This window comes from Colias philodice, chromosome 1, assembly GCF_061535455.1.
Source record: "Colias philodice isolate Cphi_HAF_F1 chromosome 1, ilColPhil1 Martin Lab GWU primary, whole genome shotgun sequence".
Lineage (NCBI taxonomy): Eukaryota > Metazoa > Arthropoda > Insecta > Lepidoptera > Pieridae > Colias > Colias philodice.
In genome coordinates, this window is record NC_143086.1 from 4,857,476 (window position 1) to 4,869,574 (window position 12,099).

Genomic DNA, 12,099 nt, shown 5'->3' on the forward strand with positions numbered 1-12,099 from the left:
GGTAAGTGGTTGGTAGAACTCTTCATACAATGCATTTTCTGTAGTTAAAGTCGGGTTAATAGATTTTTAAAGGTGACATTTTTGTTTTAACTATTTTTGCAACGAAACTCTCTTTAAGCACGTTGAGAGTACCTTTTTTTTTTTTTCTTTATTTTTATAGTGGGGAAATCTTCCAAAGATACCCACGGCCCCCGGGGAAGGAGCCGTGGGTTATGTCGGATTCTTACCGACTAAAACCCCACTGTGTTCCGTCGAGCCGCTTTAATGATGGGGCCGCGGGTATTTGTTAGAATTCTTCCGCGACCCCCTCGGCGGCAGCCCATCTCCAGGCCAGGCGCAAGCCAAGAACAGGAAAGGTGGTTTGCCTGCTCTTCCCTCCCGTTGGACGTTGAGAGTACCTAATATTTCAAGGTCACATCAAGGTAATACTGTCACGGCATGGAGTAAGGCGACGATTTTGATATCTTTGAATCTTGCTAAAGAAGTTTCACTTCTGACACGTGTGCTCGGCATACACGCTCTGTTTTATGGTAATGAAGATTTACAATTTAGATTTATGTTTTTAAAAATACGTTTACACAATATAACGGCTAAACTAAATAAATAAATAAAAGATAACAAAAAAAGCTCGTTGAAATAGGGACGTTGGTAATCCGGCTGTATGTCGAATAACTGAACTCTAACAATTTCAATGTTCAATTTAACATCGACGTACATATTATATTGTTGGCGTATTTAAATTGAATGTTTTCAAAGGACAAGCTTTATATTCGAATTCTATACGATCCTAAAATAAATTTAGTCTACATTTTGGCTTTCTACGTTTGCAACTCAATTGTTTTATGTTTAGTTATTTTTAAAATAAAATTAGAATGTTTATTTATATGAGGACTGATTTTTCAATTATTGTGAATTAAAATTTGTCGATTATTGTATTACGAGCATAAACTTTGAAATAGTTTTTAACAAAAAAAACATTTCAAAGATGAGCTAATTGCTGGTGACATTTACCGATGGAATAATATTTATATATCTCATTATATAATTCGGTAATATGGTTATGATTCAACCACGAATTGAGAATAACCCGGTCAATATAGACATTTGAAGTTACATTAATTACCATCAAGCTGATAGTTAGAAAAAATATTTAAAACATAATAAAAAAGAAAATTTGAGTGTTCGCCATCATAACGGTACTTGCAAAAAAATCTATTCAAGGTGAAAGGTCAAAATATGAGTATTTCGCTTTTTTCTCGTAAACGGTAAGTTTTATCAAAAATTACTTCTGACCAAAAGTAGATCTCAAAATTCTCTACAAAAAAGGTATCAATACTTTTTTTTCTAAGAGCTACAGTTTTTGAGATATAACATTCAATTCATAGTTAAACTAAATCATAAAACAGTTAAAATACAGTACACCAAGGAATAACGATATTAAATTGCAAGCTGTGCATCGGATCAGATAAAACGTCAATATTCAAACTTGAACATTCTACGAAGTTCAGATTCCATGGACCGAAGGCAAACTATCTTTAAAGCAACGTATTGGTGAATACGACGATAAAATCTAATATCAACAAACCCCGATATTACAATTTGATTCAATTACAAGGTACAATACCATAATAAAATTTAAAACAAACAAATTCTCTTACTTTACTTCGTTCCATTGAAAGTATAAAAAAATGTTTGATAAATCTGACTTCATTATGCAAGTCCATCGTGTCATTGTTCGTTGAAATTTATCACTAATAATTAAAAGTCGGTTAAAAATAATGCTTGATATTGTATTGATTTAACCAACATTATTCTGACAGAATTTCAGTAATTTATTGACCATCTCCTTGGTAAAGTTAACGCGAGAGCGTAAAACAGATATTTTTAACTATAATTTTATTTTTAGGGTTTAAAATTTCTTTATGTGGCAGGACACAACAGGCTGATCACCTACTTGTCTGTACAAAAAATCGATCAGTGAAACAGAGTGAAACATACGTTACGTTACGAACATTCAAACATGCCGGTGAAGCTAATAGAAGCTTGTTAAGAAACATGTGTTATTTAAACTAAATACTTCTTAAGTATCTATTGTAATAGAAAAGAGACGATTTTAGAATCCAGAATTGCTGCCGTTGTTCAATAACGTACATTCATCGAGCGCTTAGCCAATTAGAGTAAAATTGGACGCGAAAAGCATACGATTTAACTAGCGCCATTTCATCGTTCCTATTTAAACGTGGCATTTTCAGTGATTTACACTACTCTGTGCCTTTTAGTTTGTTTGTATTTTATTACTTTGAAGCATTTTGCAAAGAGATAGGTGATAGAAATGTATCGTTGCATAAATTGTTGAAGTTAAGTGATTGAGCATTAAGAAAATTAGACTTTTTTATATCTGTAATATCTGTCTAATTAGGTGACTTTGTTTTACAAAACATCTTTACAACTAAAATCCAAGTTTGACCATATCTAAAGTACACAATATTCATCTACAGAGCGCAATAGTTCAAAAACACGCTCAAAGGTGACGAGTAACTAACAAAAAACATCCCCATTTCCAGTACTGGTATCACCGTCAAAATTGTGTTCACAGCTGCAACGGTCCGTTGTTTAATATGAAAAATTTTAGCAAATTGAAATAAAAGCAAGAACGTTCGTGGCGGGGTTAATAGCGCCCGTCTATCGTTAAACAAAAAATATGACATCGCACTTTTATGCGGGTGTGATAATGCCTCTACGGTGAACGTGGAGCGGTTATCGGAAATATTCCCGCCTCTGTAAGTGAAATACATAACAGCAATAGCATGTAGCTGTTTCGAGACTTTTTCCATACAATAGCAATTACGATAGCCTTCATGTTGCTTGTTGAAATGATATCGCGTTATCTATCAAACTATTTGTATATTACCTTATATTTGAAGTGCCTTAATTTGTGTATAACGATAAAACAATTTGCTGAAAGTATTCTATCTCGTTTGCGGTTAGCCTTTGTGAATAAAAATCCATTAAACTCAGAACTGACTGAAATATGAACAAAAAATCCACACTAAAAATTCCATATATTTTTGTGCCGCCAAACGAAAAGCTATTTAATAAAAATAACTAATAAATATAATGTCAACGAATTCATATATAATCGAAATGGAAGTAAAAATAATACTATAGCACTGTCAGTTAAATGTACGAAAAATATTCTTTTTACCAATAATTTAAATCGACAATTATTAAGGTTCAACATAAATTTTCTGATATTTTAAATAATATCGTATCGGTTCAGTAAACTGTATATAAATCTTAAGAACTTATTTTCCAGCAAGATGTTAAAGCAAAATGCCTAGGTACTTAAAATATCAATGTGGCCCGAGTACACGAGCAATACATTTAATGAGCACTTCTTATGTCAAAAATTACTCGAATGAAGTATTTTAATCCCTGGTAGAACATTTCTTTATATTATCATTCATGAGATGAGTTAAATGTTAAATTGACCAACACAATTTTCACATAATATTATAATACAATATGAACGAGAGGTTGTTCTTAATTCCTTAACAATTAAAACAACATGTATAAGCTCTTTTCATAAGTTATTTAATATAATCAACACTAAAATGTACGTAATAGGATCAAAATTGTATTGTAACAGTGCTTAAAATGTAATAATTTATTATGAGCGTGCTTTATATTATTATAAAGTACTGGCTCTAAGCTGCCACGCTTCAGTGTGGTACATTTCACAATATTCTTGCATGAGAAATGAGCAAAAAGGATAATTATTATCATAGAAGGTAGGTAAGTCGTGTGGAATTTTGCGTTCAATCGTTCGAACTGTTTAGATGAAACTCGTAACTGTATGATAGTAGAGGTATATTAATAGCATAGCATGATATATATATTAGAAGTAAAATGCTTTTAATTGCGATTTACATTAGTTCTTTGGTAATATTAAACGATTCATTAATACTGGTTTTTATGTCAGAATTCCTAAATAGATACGATAAAAAACTATGCAAATATGCAGAGAATTCTAAAGGAAAAATATACACAACAAACTGCAATATTTTATCGCAAAACTCATACATATTGACACAGAAAACGTTAAAAGAATAACGTTCTGCATAATTTATGATCGTAGTATGCAAGGTCTTAGAAAATTGCCTTTGTTACCTACTGCGCCAAACGCAAAACGGTAATTTGTGATATATTTATATATTTTTTAATTCCATGAAAATAATTGCAAGAATTTACAATTCAAATTGTGAACAATTATTTTGATTCCACTTAATTGTCGGCACATGAGTGTTCACACAGCTATCTGACGTAGAACAATACACCAGCTGCATAAAATTACAGATTTGCGTTATTAAAAAAACAATTGTTTTTGAATACAATCTATTATACAATAGGTCTATTTTTTCTGTATCCAATTTATTGTGAGCTTTATTGATTCGGGAATTAAACTTGAATAAAATTCCCTGGTTAAACGACATAAACTGTACCACGTATATCAGACTAGCTTTCCGCCAGCGGATTCGACCGCGTTTTCGAAGAAAAACCCGCATAGTTCCATTCCCGTGTAATTTCCGGGATAAAACTATGAGTAATTGTTAATCCAAGAAACCCTCTATATGTGTGCTGAATTTCATTGTAATCAGTTCTGTAGTATTTGCACGAAAGAGTTAGAAATATACATACATCCACCCTCACAAACTTTCGCATTTATAATGTTAGTAGGATAGGATAGGATAGGATAAGTAGGATAGGATAGTAAGGATAAGACATCATTTAATGTTTTGGCTGTAAATTAAATCACGCTTTAAATCCGTTTTAACGTTTAACCGGTTTATCTTTATATTGTATAAAAGCCATTTAAGGCCACTTCAGGTCTCCATTGGTGACAATAGGTCGCTCTCAATCATACGCTCAAGGACTACTTAAGTACAATGAAAAGCGGCGAAAAATTAAGGTAGAATTATGTAGGTAATACGATTATATTAGGTATGTTGGCTGAGTTAGGTGAGATGTTTTCGTTAATAGGTTTAAAGAGTAGCTAAGGTTTTAAATAGGGTTTTTATTAGTTAAGTTTCATGGTATGAGTTATATTATATGCCAGAGAATGTGCAATCTAAATGAGTCTAGGAATTTTGGAGGAAACAGGCAGATTAACAAAAAAGAATATTATTCCTGATTTGTTTCAAATACCATATTATAATCATATTTTCAGAAAAGTTTCTAAATGAGTTCAGGAATTTTGGAGGAATGGCCAATTTCAAATTAATTTTTTAGTATATACTAATTCAAATACCTTTTGATAACATTTTCTCAAATGTTGATTTGAACTTAACATTACTTATTTTTCGATTTGTAGTCTCTGATTCAATATTAGATTTATTTTACCATGAAAAATAGAGTTATTTTCCGACTCAATGCATATTTGGCTTCAGCGTATTCTTATGTTGTAAAATGCGTTCTATACGGTTCTAAGAAATTCTCCGTAAAACTACTCTATACAGCGGTGCAGCGATATCAAAAGGGATTGAATACGATTTAAAATATAATAGAAAACTATTGAAGAGTTTCACGGAATATATATTTTCTCGTTGCTTCCACCGATATGTGAAATGCGCGTTCTTGGAAGGAAAATCTTGACTTTTATCCCGTTTGATATATCGAAATGTAGGTATACTTTACTGGGGCACTTCTGCTATTTTCAACAGGGACGCTAAAGTCTTTGTTTCGAATAACGCAGGTATTGTATTTACTTTATAGAGTGGGCTACAAGCAATCGGATTAAACTATTGTTGGCAGAGCTTTTGTTTTCGGAAGGAATTGTTTGACGCCCACATCCACAGGTTTCCGATGTTATAACAATAACTTTGAATGTGCGATGACGTCACGTTAGCCTTGGGTTTATGTGCCTTCTTCCCATTGTTTGGACGTCATCATGCGTCCTGTGATCTAATTTCTAATATTATCCAAGTCTATTTTTAGTTTGTGACCGATCTGTCCTATATCATTACATATTATGAAGTTAATAAGGCATACGAAAGAGGATAGCCTAAGATATAAAACGTAGAAGTATGAATGAATGTACACTATTATCAAAACTTAAATGCTCTTCAATCGTGGCATACATTACATAATTTGGAGACTTCCAAAAACAATTATCGTATACGTTCACATTACATAAATACATAATCATTATTATGTTCTCATAATAATGACTATCCATCAACGACAAAGGACATAGCCAAACCAAAAACACTTTGTGCCACACAATTTTGATACGTATTCGCAGTCGATCGATTACTTGCTCGTATACGAGTGTTTGGCCAACACCGCTAGACAGGTTGACGATGTTAGTACAATTATTAAAAGAAAGATTGATCGCTTTTGAACGTTATCCCCTATAATATATATTATAGAACCAACTTATAATAGTGGAAGTTTAGAAAATAACGTTATTTTTAGACGTTTATTTTAATTAATAGTAATTTTATTATCTGCTCCAATGATTTCTTCAATCGTGTAAGCGTAAAACTTCAGCTTTGATTCGTGTAAACCATTCTCAAAACTTCCATACAACCTTGATTAGGCTACATGGATTAATGGAGCTATTACATATAATTAAAATGAACAAAGCCTTATACTATAAGAGAATATAGGTAACTTATTAACTTACATTCAGGCAATTTGTTGTAATATCCAATAGGTAATAATAAAGATTTCATCAATTAAATATAAATATTTCTCTAATTTATATGCATATAAAATATATTATACAGGTATCGTATTTAATACTCTTATAACCAACACGTACATTACGTACGTCATTCGACAAAATATGTAGAATATAAATTGACAAAACATTTCATTTCGTAGTTTTCGCGAAACATTCGGATTGTAAACAACTTGTTAAACGAAATAGGTTATTTCCGATACTCGTAAACGAAATTTAGATAGAAGTATGGTGACTCGGTGTTTCTTTGATTACCTCTGTGTATTCTGCCTTTATATCTTTTTCAAGGTATGACAGTATTATTTGGAATCATCTCTTTTGTTTGGCTTTGCTTTTAGGGTGAAAATTTCGGTATTGCTTGTCATCTTTAATTGGATCTATAATTTTTCACATTCATTTCATAAATATTTGGGAGAGAGTTTGATGTCAATAAGGTTCAAATTTACGTAAAATCATCTAGAATTTATATTTTTCGTAATGATGCTTAATATATTTACACCTAATATTATCAAATCGATTTGTTTGTGTACTTGGTTCACATTATGTTAATATTAATAAAATTCCATAAGTTTGTATATATATGAAAATGTATCTAGTCTTTCACAAAAGCGTACTATGTCTACGGCTAAAACTTATTCGAATATATTGCGATTTTTATATTATACGTGACTATAATCCGGAAACCTTATAAAGGAAATCGCAAGCTTCTCAATGATATAGCTATCTATACAACAGCGGCATTGCTCTTACGATGTGGGTGCGGTCAATATTCTAGAGAACAAGTTAATTCAAACCGTAATTTTAAAACAATAAGGTTTGTTGATATAAAGCAAAATAGAGAAGCTATATAGAGCTAGAGCTATAGCTCGTCGTAGAGTTGCATTTTTATTTTTAATATTGCTAAAGTAATTTTTCGTTCCACAACTTAGCTATGTATCGAGTTAGGTCATTAAACATCTGCACCAAGCACCATTATTAAATTGTTTTCATTAGCTACATCTTCGAGTAAATACATTAAAATACTCTTTGTTTGAAATTACCAAGTCAACACACGACCTCAAACTAAAAATTCATTAAACGCAAGGCCCTCCCATACGTTAGTAACTTTCAAGTTCGCATTACGACGATCAATACTACCCAACGTTAAAACGGATCACGCAAAGTAGCTCACGAAAACATCATTTATAATATCATACTCGACTAGACCTTTACTATAAATGAAGAAGAGCGCCATCTCTCTATTTTATATTCACCTTAGTGAAATAGCAAATGCCGAACGAGAAAGATGGTCGTTCGAGAAGGACTACCAAATTTTGGGCCTACGTATACAGTGTCATGCGCGGTTTGGGCTGAGCGAATCTATTTTTAGATCGCTCAAAAAGCGGCCACCTTACATTATTAAATAAAAGCAATTTGTACGTAAACTAGCCGTACATATTGTATTGCGTTTGGAACACGTTTAGTATGATGTGTTAATTTTTCATGTAACTAGGCGATGAATCAACAAATTAGCTACGAAATACATTTTGCCGAAACGTAGGAGAATAATCTTACTTGATTTGTATTTGATTATATTCTGAGAAAGCTGAATATTAAATCTGCACAAAAAAGCTATTCTAATTAATTAAAAACGTAATTTAAATATGATATTCCTAACTTTTTGCTCTCACTTTTAAACTTTATCGCCAATCATCAAACAAAACGTATAAAACCGTACAAAAAATAACTTAAAACTATCCAGCGCCAGACTATGGGCGTTTGAGAGTCCATTAAATAAACGAAAGCAATGTAGACGGAGCTAAAAAACAAGTGAGCTGCAATTCGGTTTGAGGCTTCGGAACTTGCGTGTAAAAAATCACAATCCAAGCAGAATTTTTACTGCTCGTTTCAGCACTTTATTTGACCACTCCAAATCGAATATTCGAAAGCTAGTGAATTGCAATTTGTAACTTTACCAGCTAACCTTTTTGTGATCTCGTTTCAAAAGGTAGAAGATAGAGATTAAACGCTCGCAAATTCACACATCAATGAATCTTTAGAACGAAGTTAGATAGAGAAGATGAACAGAAAAATCGCGACGAGTACTCGCGTGAAAACGCATTTGATATTTGAATGAGCATTTCTGTTAAATGATGCATGTATGGGAAGAGCCTTAGCGTGAACTTTACAATTAGTTTCACACTTTCAATGTCGAAATATGCAGCGAAAATTACTGGCCCCTTGCTTGTCTATGCTACGTTTAGTTACCTTTCTTCGAGGAAGTTTTAATTAAACTTCGTGTATATTTCAATAACAACAAAGTAGAAGTAAAATTGCATGTATATTTGGAAGTTTGTTAGTTTTGTGCGCCTTGAAACAGTTAAGTTCGGTGTTCATGTTAATTCGATGCTAATGAGCAATTGCTGGCACAAAATGTACAAATTGTTCTGCATACCATTACGATACTTAGTTTGAGCAAGTACAGTTATAATAATAACAAAATGAAATTGTTGGTAATAAAAGATAATTCTATTGAAAATGTGAGAGATCTAAATTGTCACAAATTGAATGGCAATAGCAAAGAACCAATGTATTTGAAGTCGGATTACGTTAAGATCTGTTATTTCTAAAATAGATTCGAACGGTTTGAAAGATTCTTGTTTCTTTTAAATCAAAGGTATTTGTGTATTACTTTTAAATAAAAGCATTCATAGCCGATAAGCCGATTGACTCGGGTTCAAAGGGAAAGTTGCGATGGAAAATTTGGTCTCCAAATACAACTCTTCAGGTTAACAAATACTCTGAATATTACAAAGTTATGAACTGAGGCAATTTGCGCGACATTTTCTAGACTATTCTCCGAGTTGAGCATTCCGTGTTTAATATTGTTGTACGAAATGTTCCTCATTTATTTCTTTTCAAACTGGTGAATGTGTCCCACAATGTACTATTTCTCTTTTCATATACTGGAATCCCACTAACATTATAAATGTTCACAATACGGCTACGCAAAACTAAATTAATTTTGTATGTCACTAAGTAGAGTGGCTTAAAGTCCTTGTGGCTCATATAAAAGGTAAAGAAAAGAAACGAGAACGACGTAAGATTATAAGATGTGAGGAATATAAAATATTGAAAGACTTCGTCTTTTATTGAGTTTAATTTTATACATGTAAGATACTTTGTATGGAAGCACGAAGTTTGTGACTTTCAATACGATTCTAAGCTTTGTAAGCATTTCACGGTGGATACCTTATAAAATGGAAATATTTATTTCTTCAGAATATTTCACGTGTACCTACATGCTTTGAAAATAAGATTTATTTTCTTGGTTTTGGATAGAAATATTTATAAATGGATAAATCCATACTAATATTATAAATGCGAAAGTAACTCTGTCTGTCTGTCTGTTACTCAATCACGCCTAAACTACTGAACCAATTTGCATGAAATTTGGTATGGAGATATTTTGATACCCGAGAATACAGACATAGGCTACCTTTTATTGCGAAATATGTACCACGGGCGAAGCCGGGGCGGACCTCTAGTATGGTATAAAAATGTAAATAATATTTAAGTTTTAGAGCGAACTCATTTTTTACTTAAGTACGTTGTTATTGTAAGTTTATTGTGTTGGGAATTCAATATTTAATAAATTAATCTTGCATTAGTGTTGGGTAGTAAAGATAATTTTAATCTTAAATTACGGAACTACCTAAATAGCACTATATTTCAAAATAAAACCTAACATAAAAATAAAAATAACAACGCTGTTCCTAATTTTAGAGCTCTTGTGAATTTTGTGACTGTAACAATTCTCCGAAACGTAAAAAAATAATAATTTGTTGTTGAAAATAAGAGATATCATGTCTATTTAGCTTGTTATTTTAAATTTCAAATACGTGTACAGTTTACCTTTAACTATAGTCATTTTTAATAAGTATACCGCAATTATTTTTATCAGAACATACAATTCAAATCATGTTTTACGATTTATTAAAATTACTGCTCTAAATTCCATTCTATATTTCGCATCAGTATAAAAATTTAAAACAAAGCATATTGCAATGACCATTAATAAATTATAGTATCATTTACGGATTGATGATTTTAATTGAAATTTATATTAAACATATTTACTTTAGTCCTATTTGTTTGAACAGTATCTATCTATCTAGTCGATCATTAATACTATTTATGATATTCCAATGAAATATGGCTATAACGGGCGATGTATTCTGCTGCGTTGTTTTTAGTTTGGAGTTATAATTAACTGTTCTTGTTTATATTATTTAACTTTGATTCATCGGTTTTTAATGGTGAATATCTTTATAATTATTTTATATTTTTCTTCCAGTTTACTGCCAATATATTCAAACTCAAACTAAAACTGAAACACTTATTTATTCAATAAGACTTCTTCGAGAAGCACTTTTGAATCATCGTAATAGTATTAACATTTACTACTGATAATCACAAACTAATCAGTTTAATTTATGCCATTAATTGTTATGTAATTACTTACTGAAAATTATAAACTTAATAGTATGTCAATACCAAGCGCCAAGCAATCTAATTTAAATCAGGAAAAATTAAACTCTACTACGTCTACACAAAATATTATAGAAACTCAATTAAAAATCCCAACCGCCCATTAAATAAACAATTTTTCTATAAGTTTGATAAAAAGCTTTAAACCATTCTTTAGAAAATTCGCTACAATGAGCTTCGTATTTGGCGGTATTGATCTTATGCGTGTATTTCAACGCGGGGAGTTTGGTGCAAGGGAAAGTAACCCTTATTCACACAATTGTAAAAATTATCTGCGAAATTTTTGTCTCATAGAAAATAATAGAATAGTCTCGTGTTACATTCTGTCGATTTGTAAGTGTTTCAAAATACGGTTATTCATGTTTTTTTAAATAAAGTGTAAATTGAACTCCCGTGTCCCCTAATGTTTGTATGAGGCACATGCTTTATACATCTGTTTCACTGATCGATTTTCTTTACGGAAAACTTGGTCAGACCTCTGTGTCCAGATTACCAAGATGGTAGTCTTCGCAACATCTATGTATATATACATATTATGTAACTGTATTCCCGCAACGGGCCCGCGTTTTAAAAGAAAAACTCCGTATTTCCGGGATAAAATGTAGCCTATGTCTTAGAGTTCTAACAGACGAACGGCAAGTTGTGAGCGGCAGAGGCAACTTCAGCCGACGCCACATGTCGACGGCAGTCGGCGACACGTAAACGGCAGCAGTCAATATATTAACTGCTGCCGCCGACGCGTCGACGACTGACGTCGACATGTGGCTACGGCTGAAGTAGCCTCTGCCGTTCGCAACTCGCCGTTCGTCTGTTAGAACGCTTGTTCT